This window comes from Alligator sinensis, unplaced genomic scaffold (assembly GCF_000455745.1).
Source record: "Alligator sinensis unplaced genomic scaffold, ASM45574v1 scaffold386_1, whole genome shotgun sequence".
Lineage (NCBI taxonomy): Eukaryota > Metazoa > Chordata > Crocodylia > Alligatoridae > Alligator > Alligator sinensis.
Genome location: NW_005841996.1, coordinates 696,962 through 713,810, shown reverse-complemented (window position 1 = coordinate 713,810; position 16,849 = coordinate 696,962). Strand labels below are relative to the sequence as shown.

The window sequence follows — 16,849 nt, the reverse complement described above, 5'->3', positions numbered from 1 at the left end:
CAGGAAGGGGAGTCGAACCTGTACTTCTCTGACTTCCTCACATAGCACTCTAACCACCCCACAGTAGGCTAGACCAGAGGTGTCAAACTCAACTCAGTTGGTAGGCCATATTCCCTGCCTTGCAGGTGCCTCTGGGGGCATGCACATAATTTTTCACTCAGTGAAACAACTCAGTTCACACTTGGTGACATACTATTTTTCAGTATTTTCTTTTGTAAAGCATTATAAAGAAAATGATGGAGACGTAAGATGAATTCAAAACAAAAAAATATTTTGCATACACTAACAATCCATAAACTGCTGGTACTGCTTCCAGACACCTGGTACCTCCCCCTGCCACCAGCTCTTTGGCATTTGGTTCCAAGGACTGTGCAAGGCTGCTTTCAAGATGCCATCCAAGTGCTTGTCACTGGCCACGTCTACATGAGACACTTTACTGAACAGTAGCTCGTTACTACTGTGCAGCAGTATCACATGGCATGAACCATGATGTGATGCTACTGCACAGTAGTAACAAGCTACTGCGCAGTCAGCATCACCAGGGAGCCATACAGGGACACTATTGCACAGTAACAATAGTATGCAACTTGAGTGTGCAAGTACTAAATGACTGCACCGTAACACTTGTGCAGTCAGCATCTCATTTAGATGCAGCCACTGAGTCTTGAATTCAGCTTTGACTTGTTTATGTTCACCACTGTGAAGATCTGTTTGCACATACATGTGCTCACAAACACAGATAGCATCCCTGAGGCAAAGGGTTTTTTTGTTGAACAGTTTTCTCCCAGGTATGGGAATATGTGTGACTCCTAACTGGTGATAACTTACCCTCAAGCATAGTGCTACTGTAGGTCAGTGAGTTCCATTGCAGCTCCGAGGGGGCGTCTTTCACAGGGACGCAGAACAAAATACCAAAAAGTTTGAAGTCAACTTCATGGCTCTGAAAGTCAGAGAGCCTGTGCTGGAATTCATATCTGAAATCAGCCATCATGATCACATTCTTCGAGCTTTCAGCACCTTCAGTCCCAGCAGAATTGAGCAGCAACTTGAAGGTTGGAAAATGTCATACATTGTAATGAGAAAATTGTTTCTCCTAAAGAGACAGCTTAATTCTGAAGGCATGCGGTGTCATAAAACTCAGTCACAATCTGGTTCTGAGTTCTGACCCCTACGTATTCGGAGTATTCTTATGTTCAGAGTATTGAAATACCCCATCAAGTTGTTTCACCAAGAAGGCAAGGTTCTACAACCATTCTTTGTCTTTCAGTTCATCTACAGGCTTCTCTTTCTCACTCAAATGATTCAGTCTCATGTTACAGTTTAAAAGATTTTAAGACAGCACTGTGGGCACTGACAGATGTGCAGCTCCCTGCTCTAACTCATGGCAATTCACATAAAGTACCATGAGTTAGAGAGACTTCCCCTTCCCCCCAACAGATGTTTACTGTGGCACCAGGGGGTGGGGGATTGAGCTCCACTTTGGAGTCGGTTCAGGATGAGCTTCCTGTCTGCAGCCCCTCTCCCCTAGTCCTGCACCCCCTTCCCCCCACTCTGATGCTGTCTGCAGGATGGGAGGGGGGAGAAGGGAGGAGAGGGAGCTCCAGTCTGGGGTTTACCCAGCCTGAGCTGGAAGTGGGGCACATGAATTGGAGCCCCACTCAGGCTGGGCAAACCCCAGTCCAGAACTTCCTCCCCCTCTCTTCTCCCCCTCCCTTGTTGCAGATGGCACTGGGGGCAGGGCTGGGCTGCATCAGGCCAGCTCCAATCATGCACAGGGACAGATAAAAGTTAATGAAGGTGCTTCACTTGGAGTACCTTCATCTGAACCCTCATTACATGACAGTTAATTGAACCCTCATTACATGACAGTTAAAAGTGCGTAATCACTGATCAGGCACTTTTAAAGCACTCTGCAGCCATGCACTTGTGTCAGCATATGGTTGTAGAGTGCTTTCAAGGGGCTGATTGTGTGACAAATGTCACTTCTGTCAGCTCCCTGTGAGTCAGCTAGGCCCTTCAGCATAAAGCAGTAGTCCATGTTGAAAGTCACCTTCCTCCAACAGCTGGTTGAACAGCAAATGGTTGAGAGCCTTGGTTCAGATGAAATTCAGTTTTCACCACAACATTCAGCACATGGTCCAGGCCTATAGTTTTGGCACAATGCTTCCTGATGCAGAATGCAATGAAAAACATGAAGATCATGGCCTGGATTGACTCTTTGCATTGTGCTCTTGAGTTTCACCACAAATTTTGCCTTCCTTCCCATCATGAAATGAGCACATCTGCTGCAACAATCACTGCCCTTTTCCAGTCCTCACCTAACTTGTCAAAGGTGTGGTCACATTGTTGAAATTGTCCTCTTCCATTGCTGTGTCTCATCAGCACTAACTCCACAAAATCCTTTCTCCAGTTCATATGTTAATTGACAACCCAGTTGAACACATCTAGCTGTGCAAGGTCATTCACATCTGTACGTCCATCAATTTGCTATTGTAAAAGAAACCCATGCCTTGCCTTGTTCTGCTGTTGACTCTGCAAATGATCAGATAAGTCACAAATTCTGTCAGTTACTGTGTTTCTTGAGAGGCTGATATTTGCAAAAGTTTGCCATGTCTCTGGCATGCAATGTCTGCAACCATCATCATACATTTCTTTAAAAACTCTCTGTCAGCAAAGAGCTTTCTAAGAGAAGGAACATAGCTAGCTCTTGTTGCTTTGTCACCTACCTGATGCACTTATGTAAAGACAAATTGTTCCTTTTTCAATGACTACTCTAATTTACTCAGTTTATCTTCATGCAACTCCACAGCTAATTTATCATTCTTGATGGTGTGGCATAACTCTTAATTTCTCTTAACATTGAACTCTTTAGAAGCAGCCACTGGTTGCTTACAAACCAAACACTGAGGCTTTCAATTTGCTGCTTTGAATTAGTGTGAGAGCCTCCATGTCTCTTGAAACACACTGCAGTCCTTGTCCACTTTCCTCTTTATCCACATTATGTCTGTCCTACAGTCAACCCAAATATATGAGATGTGACGCTTGCTACACATTTATGTGACTACAGTGCAGGAGAAATAGAATTGCTACCTGTGCACAGCTGGTGAAAATGCCACTTACATTCCTAGACAGCTGCCATTTGGACACATGAATGGCAATAGCATTCTGCCCATTGAGACCAGCTCTGAGTTACCCAGTTACAGTGTAGGTATGATACCCCATGCCTCCATTACAAATAGAATTGCCCTGCAGTGATGCATAGGTGTCTTCCTGTTCCTGTAAAAGTGGCACTTACTCACCCAGAGGCAGTAATAGAATTGCTCCTACGCAGGAGTCAGGTAACTCAGAGATGGTCACAAGCTGCACCTTGGTTCTCCACAAGGAAACAGAAAATAGAACTCGAATCCTGCCCCGTGCGTCTTCTGAGCTCATATAATCAGATTCGCAGAACCAGTCTGCCAGAGTGACATCAGCAGCCAGTGAGTAATCCCTAGAGCTGACATTGACTTCCCCTCTCTGGTAAAAAAAAAAAAAAGGGGGGAGGGAAGGGGTTAAAACAGATTGTCTTCATTTACATTTTTATTGGCTATGGTTGGTCAGAGGTTTAGCTTGTGTTTTGCTCAAAAGCTGTCAGATTATTGTAGGTAAATAAGCAGCTTCACATCTGATGCCTCTTCCTCATTGCCTTAGACACCGTATTTAGTGAATTGTGGCTGATCATTATAAAAAAAAATGACCTGGGTGGTTTATTCTTTTCATCTGATCCCTATGCTGCAGCATGGAGCTCTGCTTCTTTCTGACTGACCTTGCCTTTCAGAATGAGCAGTTACTGATTAAATGATTAATAGTTATTCTTGAAGACTCCTGAAGTCATTTTCTTGCCTAGCTGCTGTAAGTATGAAATGAAAAACAGCACATGTTCAAAAGGGAGAAAATCGGAGTTCCATCACAACATTTTATGGATACTTAGTGGTTCTTGGCAGACCTCGTGGCATACCCAGTAGAGCTCTGTATCTGCTACAGCATCTAATCTGCAGTACAAAACCTTATATTGTTCTGGCTGGAATACTCATATGTCTTTTTTCCCACAGCACTTTTTGACCACTTGCAGTATCTGCCCTTGGTCATACTACACATGGCATGGTTTGGTAACCTTCCATGTGTAGTTTGACCAAGGGCAGATACCATTCAAAGCTTCATATTTTTTAGTAAATAATAATATATTTGACTCATTTTTTTATGTCCTGACATGCATTTGCTGGACTAGCACAGACTTATAAACTGGCATCACTATTTAAAATGAAATGCTCCTTTTTCTCGCAAATGATTATGGGTATGAATTAGGGCTGTGCAAAGCTTCGGTCCCTGATTCGATTCAGCAGAGATTCGGCCTGATTCGGTGGCCAAATTTCCAAGTCTAAACTGAATCAGAGGATCCTTTAATCTCTCTGAATCGATTCGGAACCATCCAAATCAATTTGGGGAGATTCAGAAAGATTCAGTGATTTGGACACAGATACAGCTTTAAACGTTTTCTCTATATACCTCTAGGTAGCAGGCAGCTCGTGAATGCTGCGATGCTGGGGTGCATGGAGTGCCCCACAGCTCCCCAGCATGCTCAGCAGCAGACCTGGAAGTGGACTAGAAGCACTTCCGGTCCACTTTGGGTCTACCAGGGAGCATGCTGGGGGGCCCCCCCATGCCTCCCCAGCTCAGCAACTGGTGCCTCCTGGGTCTGGGGGTGCACCCAGGGTCCCCCCATGGCTGATCACCATGCCAAGGCCAGCATAGAGGGGTCCCCCCTGCACGCTCCCTGGCGGACCCGGAAATGGACCGGAAGTACTTACGGTCCACTTCCAGGTTCACTGCCAAGCATGCAGGGCCCCCCCTCCTGTGCTCCTGTGGGATGCTCCATCTGCCCCACTATCTCAGTGTTCACGAGCCTCGCCTAGTGTCTCGAGGTATGTAGAGAAAACATTTAATGCCGTGTCTATGTCCAAATCGCTAATTCTCCGACTCAGCATTGACTCTTCAGATTCAAATTCGGCCAAATTGAATCGGGACAGTGATCTGAATCAACTAATTGAATCACTGTCCCTGATTCGGGCCAAATCCGAATCCAAATCGAGTAGGGCCTGCTTCCCACACCCCTAGTATGAATGCCCAGCTTTTCTTTGGGATTGCAACTACCATTTGTGTCTTGTTGAGCCTATCTGAGGAGGTGGATGATGTAAGATTTTCCCACAATGACACCAAACTTGTTGGCTTATTTAGTGCATGTTGTTTGTAGATCATTGCAGTCAGTCAATGAATGAACTAATTGGTTTTCTTTATGTCCATTTATATAGTTGTAGTTAAATTAATAAATCTCTATCAGACCAGAAAGGAAAAGGGACAGAGTTCAGGCTTTATGAAAGCAAAGTGAGGGATTTACCATCATATCCCCACAGTGTGCCTTTCCATTGTGTACAAAAAATTCTAGTGACCAAAAGTAGCATTTGGCCACAGAATTGCATATTTTAGTATTACGTGCTGAAGTGTCTATTCCCTACATAATTCATTTGACAAATTCCTTTGATGCTCTTCAGCTATAAACCTATTTCTCTTCTATTTGAACAGATTTGGCCTGATGACAGAGATTTAATAGCACATCTGCAAAAAATGTGTGGGACTCGCCTGAGATTTTTCCCCCAATCTTGCAATTTAAGAGTGAAGCTTCTAAAACAAATTGTTGGATAATTTGTTATTGAGTATTCATCACAGGATAGGGATTGATTTAAGGGTTAATTACAAAGATATTTTTGTAATAATACAATAGCATGAAGCTAGTTTTGATAATAAAAGGGTTGTTATGGTAATTCCTGTTAACCTATCAGCTATGTAATAATAGGCGGATTAATAAACATGAGGGTGATGTACTGTTATAGAAATTTACTTTGATTATTGGTTTGAATAATGCATGCTCAATTTAGAATGTAAATTATTAAGTTATGATTTTGTTTCAGTTCAGTTCCCTGCATAAAAGTTGCATATTTTTGCAGAACATTCAAGATAGATAGATCATTTTTCTTTATCATGTATTAAACATTTCTAAGCTGTTTCTTTTACAGTGCAGTAGCCATAGTCACTGCTTTTTCATTAATATGGGTACTGGACTGCCCATGAAATGATTTCCTGGTTTGTTGATTAGCTGGTTTTAGTTTATTGATCCTATCTCTATTTATGTTAGACATTTTGCACCTGTCAATTGTACATCACAGTCTCAGGGTGACAAGTCATTGGCCAGTTACAGTGAACTAAGCAGTGTAATACCATGACATATATCAGTCTATGTATCTATATTTTGCCTGTCTGCACCTAGCTGTTCGTACCTACTTGAGGCTTGTTATTTTGTTATTCAGAGCATCAGCAGAACCAACTAATCAACAAAGCCATTTATCCTTGTGTCTTGTGCTGTGTGGAATAGCCTGTGTAACGGCTACCACTGTGGACAAGGCTGGGAAAGGAACACTCATCCTTAGGGTTTTACCAGGATTATCTGTCTACTGAACAAGCTGCCTTTCAGTGTACTTAGCATACTGTGAATCCTGGCCCCCATTGAAGTCAGTGGGAGTCCTGCCACGGGCCAGCATTTCATTCTTGGCCTATTAGTTTCTACATAAGTGAAGTGTGACTCATGATATTTAATCCAAAGAGGATAAAGGGACTGGATTGAAATAGGAAGATGTCTAGGCAGAGACTCATTTCTCTTAGTTTTTAATGGGCTTGAACATTTTATTTCCATGTGAAACTTTATCCAGGCCTGGCTGGAGTATTAATGCAAGTATCAATGAGTGCACATACAGCTCACATTTGGAGACTGACCTCACACCCACCAGTGCTTTATACTAGAGCAACACAGTTCAACATTTTTGGCAGGCATGCCACAAATTAAGCCCCAAGCTCTCCCTGAGTGTCACTCCACCTGATCTAATGCTTTTTCTGCTCCTTTCCCAACCTGCTGCTCCGCCTTCTGCTGCCTGCCCTAAATGCTGCTGTGTGCCACACACACAGAAGGTGTCCATGCCACTTGTGACACTTGTGCTTCAAGTTGGCCACTAGTGGACTAGAAGATGAGACCCTGGCGAAGCTGATTGATACAGCTGATTGTTGGGGTTGATTGTTTAGGCTGGTGCCAGAGAGTTCAGAACACACATGATGATGATCGGAGGTACAAGGATCAGAGAAATTTGGCAAGAGATGCTGCTGTTCGCTATGCAAATGTCTGCGGGAAAGAGCTTTGTTTTCATCCATGTATGAAAGCAAGACTGGAAACCTTTGGAACTTTGCATTAGACCTAAGGGACCTTATAAGAGAGTTATGCCTGTGTCACATATGCTGTTACACAAGCATCCAGGGCTAACACCTTGTAGCCCATTGGACAGGCATGTTAGTGAGTATGTGCTTTATAGGTAATAAACCTGGCTGAGCCTTCGCCAATGCACAATGCCTGTGGTTACTCTTTGGCTAACATCAAGGTTTCCAAGTGAACGCACACTGCCTGAAGAAGCACAGACAACACCCTGACAGAGCACTCATAAGCAGAGAACTACACTGGCCAAGAAAACAGAAGGCAGCACATTATTTTAAATGATTTTTTGACAGTCCTGTAACAAGAAGAGTTGAGATGTGAAAGGTACAATTAAGTATAGAATGGCTCAGCTAAAGTGTGCTGCTCAGCCTTGCTTTGGAGGAAATTTGTTAACATTAGTCATAGGATTGATCTGCAAAAAGCCCTAAAAATATAAACACATGTATACTATAAAGTATGTACTTAAAATAATAGAAATACCTGCTTTACCTTCATCATACTATCTTCAAAACTGATGGAAAATGGTGGGGAGCAGGGAAAAGCATAAAATGCAAGTTTAGAAGTTTTCATTCATTTAACTATTGAAAAGTTCATTCAAGACACATTGGTGCACGTTTTAGTATGTCCTTTTCTTTTCACAGTCATTTGATTGACAATATGTGACTAGTGTTTTTTTCAATGTTAATTTGTGGGGCTTTTTAGTCAGGATGAGTTTGTACAGTGAAAAAGACATCTCAACATCTAGAGATGATATTGAAAAAAAGGAGCCAGCAAAACTGGCGCTGATTCTGGTAGTTCAGATGAGTACCATCCAAGTAACTTCACAGCTAACAGCTAGTGTTCTTCAATAGTCTTTGAGCTTGTCTTTCACGCCTTGGCCTCTGTCATGCAGAGCAGAGTTGAGTTTTTCTTTAAGCTCCTTGATTTGACCAAGGGAATCATTCGTCAAGAGGCCCTATGTCTCAGATTTCTTCATCTCCTGTGGTAAAGCAGAAGTGTGCCTCAGTCATTGCAAAGCCATTTGTGTGACACTGGTAGAGGCTGCCTCTCTGACATCAAAAACATGCAGTCTTGAGACGTCTCTAATGACACTGGCTGCAGCTGTGGTGCTCAAGCTCAGACAGCCGACCACATCACCTATGAATGCTCTTACGATGCTCCTTCAGGTGTCCAAGGTCTTATTAATATTGATCATTCTACCTGTATTGGCTTTCCGGCCCTCGTGCTTCTGACATGAGTGTGGCAACACTCACTTCATCATCATCATCACTGGCATCAAAACTGCTGATAGTACGTTTAGAGCCTCAAAATGCTGAGGGAAAATAAGGCCACATTTCGCCAGGTTCCCCAACATGTTAGCGTGCGCTATGGTGGCAGGAGCACATCAGGCAGAGCTTCTTTGTAATGTGGCACCTTGAGTGGCATCTTTACATGCAATTTTTTCACACACAGAATGATAGAATTGATAGCTGGAAACACAAGTCTAATTTTTTCAGCAACCTGACAGAGGCCATGCACCAAACCAGTACAATGGAGTAGGTATCAACAGAAAGCTTGCAGTGCTATTGAGGCTTTAAGCATATAGGCTGCAGCAGCTGGAAGTAAAAGATACAATTACTCTGCACTGATGGCAATATTGCTAGGTCAGGGTAAACATAAAGAGGCATTCATAGAACATGCTACTGTTGCATTCCTTGTCCTCTCCAACACTTTTGATGTCAAAATTAACCATTTTTGCCATCAGGTTTTCTAGGTTCAACAGTAAGTTCCCCAACTATCAAATCAGCTACATAAAGGCCATAGTCATTCACAAATTAACAGAAGTTTAGGGCTGGAAGGGACCTCATGAGATCATTGGGTCCAGCCCCCCTGCTCTGGACAGGAAAAACTGCTGGGATCAAATAACCCCAGCAAGATACGTGTCCAGTATCCTTTTGAAGATCTCCAGGGTAGGTGCCTGCACCACTCCCGCTGGAAGTCTATTCCAGTCTGGTCACATGAATCATGAAGAAGTTTTTCCTTATATCCAGTCTGAAACCTTCTTCTAGGAGTTTATGACCATTGCTCCTGGTTTTCCCCTGGGGTGCTTTGGTAAACAGTTGTTCGCCTAGCCCCTGATGCTCTCCCCTGATATATTTGTAAGCTGCCACTAAATCCCACAAATGCCTTCTCTTTTCTAGGCTGAACAGTCCCATATCTGCCAGTGTTTCCTTGTATGGATTGCTTTTCAGGCCTCTAATCATACTAGTGGCTCTTCTCTGGACTCTCAAGCTTCTCCACATCCTTCCTGAAGTGTGGCACCCAGAACTGGATGCAGTACTCCAGCTGCGGTCTCACCAATGCCAAGTAGAGCGGGAGAATAACTTCCTTAGTTTTGCTTGAGTTGCATCAGTTGATGCATACCAACGTATTGTTTGCTCTGCTAACTGTAGCATCACACTGGTGCCTCATATTCATTTTATGGTCAATTATGACCCCCAGGTCACTTTCGGATGTGGTGCTAGCTAATGTAGCACCACTGAGCCTGTAAATTTGTTGCGGATTTTTCCTTCCCAGATGGAGCACTTTATACTTCTCAGTGTTGAACAGCATCTGGTTCTGGTACGCCCATCTAACTAAGCTGTCTAGGTCTGCCTGGATCATCAGCCTACCCTGAGGCATGGCTGCACTTCCCCACAGCTTAGTGTCATCAGCAACCTTTGCCAGTGTGCTTTTCAGCCCCACATCCAGATCATTGATGTAGATGTTGAAAAACACTGGTCCAAGTACCAAACCCTGGGCAGCCCGCTGGCTACCTTGCATCAGGTCAACACAGATCCGTCTAGTAGTACTCTCTGGGTCTGACCCTGCAACCAGTTTCCCACGCATCTGACCATTGAATTGTTCAGCCACCCCTGTTTCTCCCCCAAAACTCTGCTCTGTGACAATTTGGTTAAGATGGGCCCTGCAGAGGGTACACACCTTACCCTATCTCTTTAGGTAACCTGAGCTGGACACATTCCTGAGGGAGGGGGGAAATCTGCTCCCTCTGCCTCTGTGACTGGCATCACATCCCTGGGTGCAGGGCTTAGCCTCCCTGTTGTTCCAAGCAATGCCAGTCTACCTGGCAACCAGTGATGCATTTCAAACTGGTTGGCTGGCAGCCAACAGGTGCTGGCCTCCATTGGACCAGGTAAATAAGGTCACAAGGGCTATATAAGTTAAGGACAGACCAGGAGGAGGGGGCAGCAGCCATGAGGAAGACTCAGAGAGAGAGAAGAGCTGTACCATCTGAAACTTGCTCTCTCTCTCAAAACTCATGATCAAAGAACTGCCTGCCTCCAGAAGGAATCTCCACCTGCCTCTCGATGATACTTGTGAGTAAGCTACCTGAGATCTAACTAGATATATACCTTGCAGTAACTCAGATGCATGATCAAAGGCTACCCAGCCATGCCAGTTTGCTCTATGGGATTTCTCTGATATTGCTCTACCCTGTACCCTATTCCAACCCTACTCCTTGTAACCAATAAAGTTCTCCTTTGTACTTAGCGTGGGAGACTTATTGGGAGTGGGTCTAGATTATGCCTTGGGGTCCCCTTGGTTCGGCTGACTAAGGGAGACCACTACTTGTGCTTCCGACTGAGGGAAACATTTCAAGTTCTTGAATCAAGTATCCTCGAGGGTGCGCAGAGCCAGAATCAAGCCCATCCCTGGGTGGTGGCAGTGTTACCCCCAGGCTAGCGGGTGTGCTCCAGGAAGGGGGTCGGCCAGATGCGAGGCACCCCCAGGGAGGCACTCGGAGCCTGGAAGGTGGTTGGGCACAGTGAGGTGGGTGGCTCAATGCAGGAGCACCCCCCACTGGCCTGCCACACAGCCCATAGTCCCCTAGTTTTACCTTGAGAGCCTCATGGGACACCAAGTCAAAGGCCTTCCTAAAGTCCAAGTAAATGATGTCAATCTCATCTCCCTAATCCAGGTGGTGAGTAACCTGGTCGTAAAAGGAGATGAGGTTAGTCAGACTTGACCTACCCATGACAAAACCATGCCAGGTGTCATTCATAATTTTTTCTTTTACTAGCTTATCACATATGGACTCTTTGAGAAATTTTTCGAGGATTTTTCCTGGGATTGAGGTCAGGCTGATTGGCCTTTAGTTCCCTGGGTCCTCTCTCCTCCCCTTCATGAAGATGGGCACAACACTGGCTCTCTTCCAGTCTTCTAGGACCTCTCCTGAGTGCCACAAATTCTCAAAGAGGTTTGCCTGTGGTCCTGTGATAACTTCGGCTAGTTTGTTCAGCACTCTCGGATGGAGTTCATCTCGTCCTGCTGACTTATAGATATCCAGCCTCTCTAGCTGTTCTTTCACCAGCTCTACATTGACTCTTTGTAGGTGATCAATCATTTCTACTATGACTATTCTGTGTCATGTTTGTATTCGGCAGGCTATCACTCTTAAACTGGTGGCATACAGATACAAAGTGCTCGTTCAGGAGTTTAGTTTTCTCCTTGGTGTCGGTGATCAGATGTCCAGATGCAATGAGCAGTGGTCCCAAGCTTCCACTGGTTTTCCTCCTCTACCTACATACCTATAGAAGGACTTCTTATTGTCCTTGATTTCAGTTGCTAACCTGAATTTGGTCACCGCCTTTGCTTTTCTAATCTTCCCCCTACAGGTGTGGGCCAAACTTATGTAGTTCTCCTTGGGGCCTATTCCTAGCTTCTATCATTGGTAAGCCTCCCTTTTCTTTTTCAGAAGCTCTGCGACTTCCCTACTGAGCCAAGATGGCTTCCCGGCCCCTGTGCCACCTTTTTTGTGTACGGGTATGGACAACTTCTGTGCACCGAGGATCGTGTCCTTGAGGAATGACCCGTCTTCATCCACACTCTTTGCTCTTAATCCACACTTCTTTCCTGTAGTCCATGATCCTGTAGGGCATTACTCACTGAAGTCCTTAGCTTGTCAAACTCAGCTTTTTTAAAGTCAAGAATTTGTATCTTACTGACAGATTTCCCAACCCTATGACGGACAGTGAAAGTGAAAGTCTTGTGGTCACTGTTGCCTAGGTTACCCTCTATTGTCAGATCACTCACCAGGTTGCCCCCCCTTGGCCAAAACTAAATCTTGGAGGCCATTTCCTCATCTGTAGTTTCATCTATGGCAGTCCTAATGAGATTTTCCCCAGTATCATTATGAATCTCTTCAGAGGGAGAAGTGTAAAGTATGTCAATTTTTTCCTGGAACATGCCAATTTAATCAACATTCTTTCAAGAAACCATATTTAATCTATTCCTATTTAATCTATTCTATACCACTTGATACTGTAGCTACAGAGCTCAGCAGCAAAATTCTTAGGTTCTGAACAACTAGGGTTTTTCTGAGGAGAGTGCATGCTTTTACCTTTCCTTTGCTTAGCAGCTAAATGGTTGCTAGTCTTTGCGTGTTGCTAGATCTGGAACTTTCTTTCACAGGTAGCATCTACTTCCCACCTGGTTGACAAAAAATAATTTCACCATCACTTGTAAAGTAGCATCAGCTTCAGCCCATGGCTGTAGTAATACACATTCACTAGATTTGTCTTTTGGTATCATTAATAGCAAACAACAACCACTGAAAGCTCTCGCATAACTTCATATTTAATGAAAACGCAAGTCTCACGTAAACAGCACTGTGGATTCTCCACTGGGCTGATCCATCCCACTGAGGTTACTACTGTAGTAGACCTCCGTGTGGAGTCAGGTGTACACCAGATTACACAAAATGATACAAACTTTTCTGTAAGCCAGATGACTGGAGGGAGGACTAAGGGGAATGAGCAGTGCATAATATAAGGTCTGGGGAAATGCAAACATCTAAAGGGAGTCAGGTCCATGCATACCTTAGAAGCAGGTATAATGAAGTACCATTGTTTTTATTTTGAAAACCCTTGAAAATGATATATTGCTCTTCAAAATGCAAATATCCCTTTTTATGCATCAATATCATTATGCACTAACCCCTTAAATAGGCATCTATATTCACTATGAAATGTGCATATTTGGTGTTGTATTGCTACAAAGAGTCTTCTAGTCCAAGTTATGATAACCTGCATAGCCAGTAAAACAATAAATCCTATGTTCAGTTATCATCCTGGATCTGATATCTATGATGAGAGTACTGGAAAGCCTTTTAACCTCTCTATGCATCATCTAAACTGTCATAAAGATACTTTGGCTTACTGATGACCCCCCTCAAAGGCATTTTGAAATGTTGTGCTTTTTATTTGATAGTATTATCAGCTCTGCCTTGTCAGTGAGCTCTAGCTAAATTACAGAAGTGACAAGTAACTTGACAATTGCTTTGATGGCCCAAGTGCATTAAAAAAGCAGTGTTGGAGCAAGTGTTGGTTCCAGTGTTGGTACTGACACTTGCTGCATAATCCTACCCTCTGTGTTTTGCTATCCATAAAAGGGAAATACTGGGACCTGTGTCAAGATGGGGATGTAAAAAATATTTCAGATTTGATTGCACAGATTTTTTTAAAGCAGTCTTGGACAAATACTATTTAATATTCAAAGAGCTATGGAATAGTAAAATAAAATATGAAATGATTGATAAAGTTTGCTCTTTACACAGAGTTTCTGAAGTGGTAAATAAAAAGGGTGAATAGTTTATGTAGGGTGGTCTGGAATATTTGGTAAGCTGTGTATAAACATGCAAATGCCTACATTCAGCTGAATGCATGATGAAATGTAGGTGACACAGGAAAGGGGAATGTATCAATGACTCTGAAAAGGATCTAATGGTCAACCAGCTCAACCTGATCAGTAACCTCACTCTGGTTACTGAATGCCCAATAATGATTCATGAACAGGAACATCAAGGAGTTTAAAAAGGTGAGATTATTGCAGCCCTGGTGAGACTGTTGTTGGAATCATGCATACTGACCTGAATCATAGAATCATAGAAAATCAGGGCTAGAAGAGACCCCAGGAAGTCATCTAGTCTATCCCCCAGCTCAAAGCAGGACCATCCCCAACTAGATCATTCCAGCCAGGGCTTTGTTGAGCTGGGCTTTAAAAATCTCCAAGGACGGAGATTCCACCACCTCTCGGGTAATCTGTTCCAGTGCTTCACCACCCTCTTAGTGAGAAAGTTTTTCTTAATATCCAACCTAAACCTCCTTTGCCCTCGAGACCATTGCTTTTTGTTCTGTCATCTGTCACCACTGAGAACAGTCCAGCTCCATCCTTTGTGGAACCAAAGTTCAGGTAGTTGAAGTCTGCTATTAAATCCCCCAACAGTCTTCTCTTGTCCAGACTAGATAAATCCAGTTCCCTCAGCCTCTTCTCATAAGTCATGTACCCCAGCCCCCAAACCATTTTTGTTGCTGTCTGCTGGACTCTCTCCAACTTGTCAACACCCTTTCTATAGTGGAGGGCCCAAAACTGGACACAGTACTCCAGATGTGGCCTCACCAGTGCTGAATAGAGCAGAAGAATTGGTTCCCTTGATCTGCTGGCAACGCTCCTACTAATGCAGCCCAGTATGCTGTTAGTGTTCTTGGCAACAAGGGCACACTGCTGACTCATATCCAGCTTTTTGTCCACTGTAACCCCCAGGTCCTTTTCTACAGAGCTGCTGCCCAGCTAGTCTGCCCCCAGCCTGTACTGGTGCATGGGATTGTTCCATCCTAAGTGCAGAACTTCATGCTTGTCCTTGTTGAACCTCAGATTTCTTTTGACCCAATCCTCCAGCTGTCTAGGTCACTTTGAATCCTAGCCCTACCCTCCAGTGTATCTACTACATCCCCCAGCTTGGTGTTATCTGCTGTTGAGCACACTTTAAAAAGATGCTGAAAAAGTGGAGATGGTTCAAAAAAGAAATACAAGAATGATTCAATGTTTAGACTGTCTACCTTATACTGAGAAACTTAAGGAGATCAATCTAGGATTTCAACCAACTCAGAAATGATAGATTAAGTAAAGTAAAACCAGAAAAGAGTTTAAGAAGGCTGGTAGTTTTAAAGAAAATAATATCAGAGGTTTACTCTAAAGAATTCCCATACGGGGAAGATGAGATGTGGAAGACTCCAGTGTGCCAACCTAAGGAATTTTTGTCTATATGAACATCAAAAGAAATGTACACAGGCAATAGAAGAAAGAGCACGTCACTGAGAAAGTACATAAAGAAGTAGCACAACTGTGTAGAAACAGAATCAGTCAGCAAAGGGCAAAACATGAGTTAAAACTGGCAAAAAGTTATGAAACAAGAAGAGGTTTTATATCTATCAGGCATAAAAGGAAGATCAGAGAGAGAAGATGCAAAGATGGCAAAGCAACTCAGTGCCTACCTTGCTTCCCTCTTCAGTAAAAAATATAAACAAGAAGCAGGCAACTAGCATAATTTCCAAAGCCAAGGAGGGGAAGTGATGAAGCCCATGATAAGTAAAGAACACATCAGAGAAAGTTTGCCTGAATTTAAGCCATCGTGGCCTGATGGAGTTTGCCCTCGGGTTCTGAAGGAATTGTTGAAACAATCTCAGAAGCACTGGCAATAGTACTTTCAAACTCCTTGATAGGAGATAAGATCCCAGAAGACTGGAGAAGGACTATTATACAGCTCAGTCTACCTGTTTTCAATACCTGGGAAGTTACTAGAGCAAATGTTTTAACAGTCAGTTTCTAAATAACTGGAAAATGAAGGGATGAACAGTAACAGCTAACCTGAATTTGTTAAGAACTCTTATCAAACAGTTCCTAATAAATCATGCCAAACCAATGATTTCCTTCTTTAACAGGGTAACTTGGCTTGTAGATGATGGGAATGAAGTGGGCACAATATACCTTGATTTTAGTAAGCCAGAGGACTGGATCTAGTTTGGTGCACATGTTTTCTGAAAGATGTACTGAAACTGGAGAGGATCCAAAGGCAAGCAAGCTAGATGATAAAAGAGTTGAAAAGCAAACTGTGTGAAGAAGGGTTGAAGGAACTAGGTACATTGTTTGGAGAAAAGCAGGCCCATGATAGCAGTGTTCAAATATTAGAAAAGTTGTCAATATGGTAAAGTAATTTAGATTTAAGTTTCAGGAGAACATTTCTAATGGTAGGAACATTAGGGCATTGCAACAAGCCATCTCTGAGAACTGTGGGATCTTTTTGCATTGGAGATTTTCAAGAAGCAGCCAGGTAGGCTTCTGTCTGGGACATTTTATAAATCCTGCATCTGAATAGGAAGTTGGATTAGATCATGGCTAGCCAACAACTGGCAGCCTGTAGACTGCACGCAGGCCACAAGGGGTTAAATTGAGGCCCCCCAGACACCCAGCTGCCCGCCACTCCACACATTGCTCTGGCAGCAGCAGCAATCAAGGGCTCCTGGCTCACCCTTCCTTCATACATTCATAGATGTTCAGCTTCCCCTTCCTGCCCCTGCCCCAGAGGTCAGGCTGGAGCACTATGGTGCAATCTTCAGTGCCCAGGGAGGCCGCAGCCCGAGTGGTGTGGTGCAGCAGGGGAGCTAAGCATGAGTGAACTTG

General features: G+C 43.6%; 1 protein-coding gene across 1 annotated transcript in view; it reads left to right on the top strand.

Moving 5' to 3' along the window:
* CAVIN4 (caveolae associated protein 4) overlaps positions 1-16,849 on the top strand; it is a 47,876-nt gene that overhangs the window by 15,965 nt on the left and 15,062 nt on the right. The window lies entirely within an intron of this gene.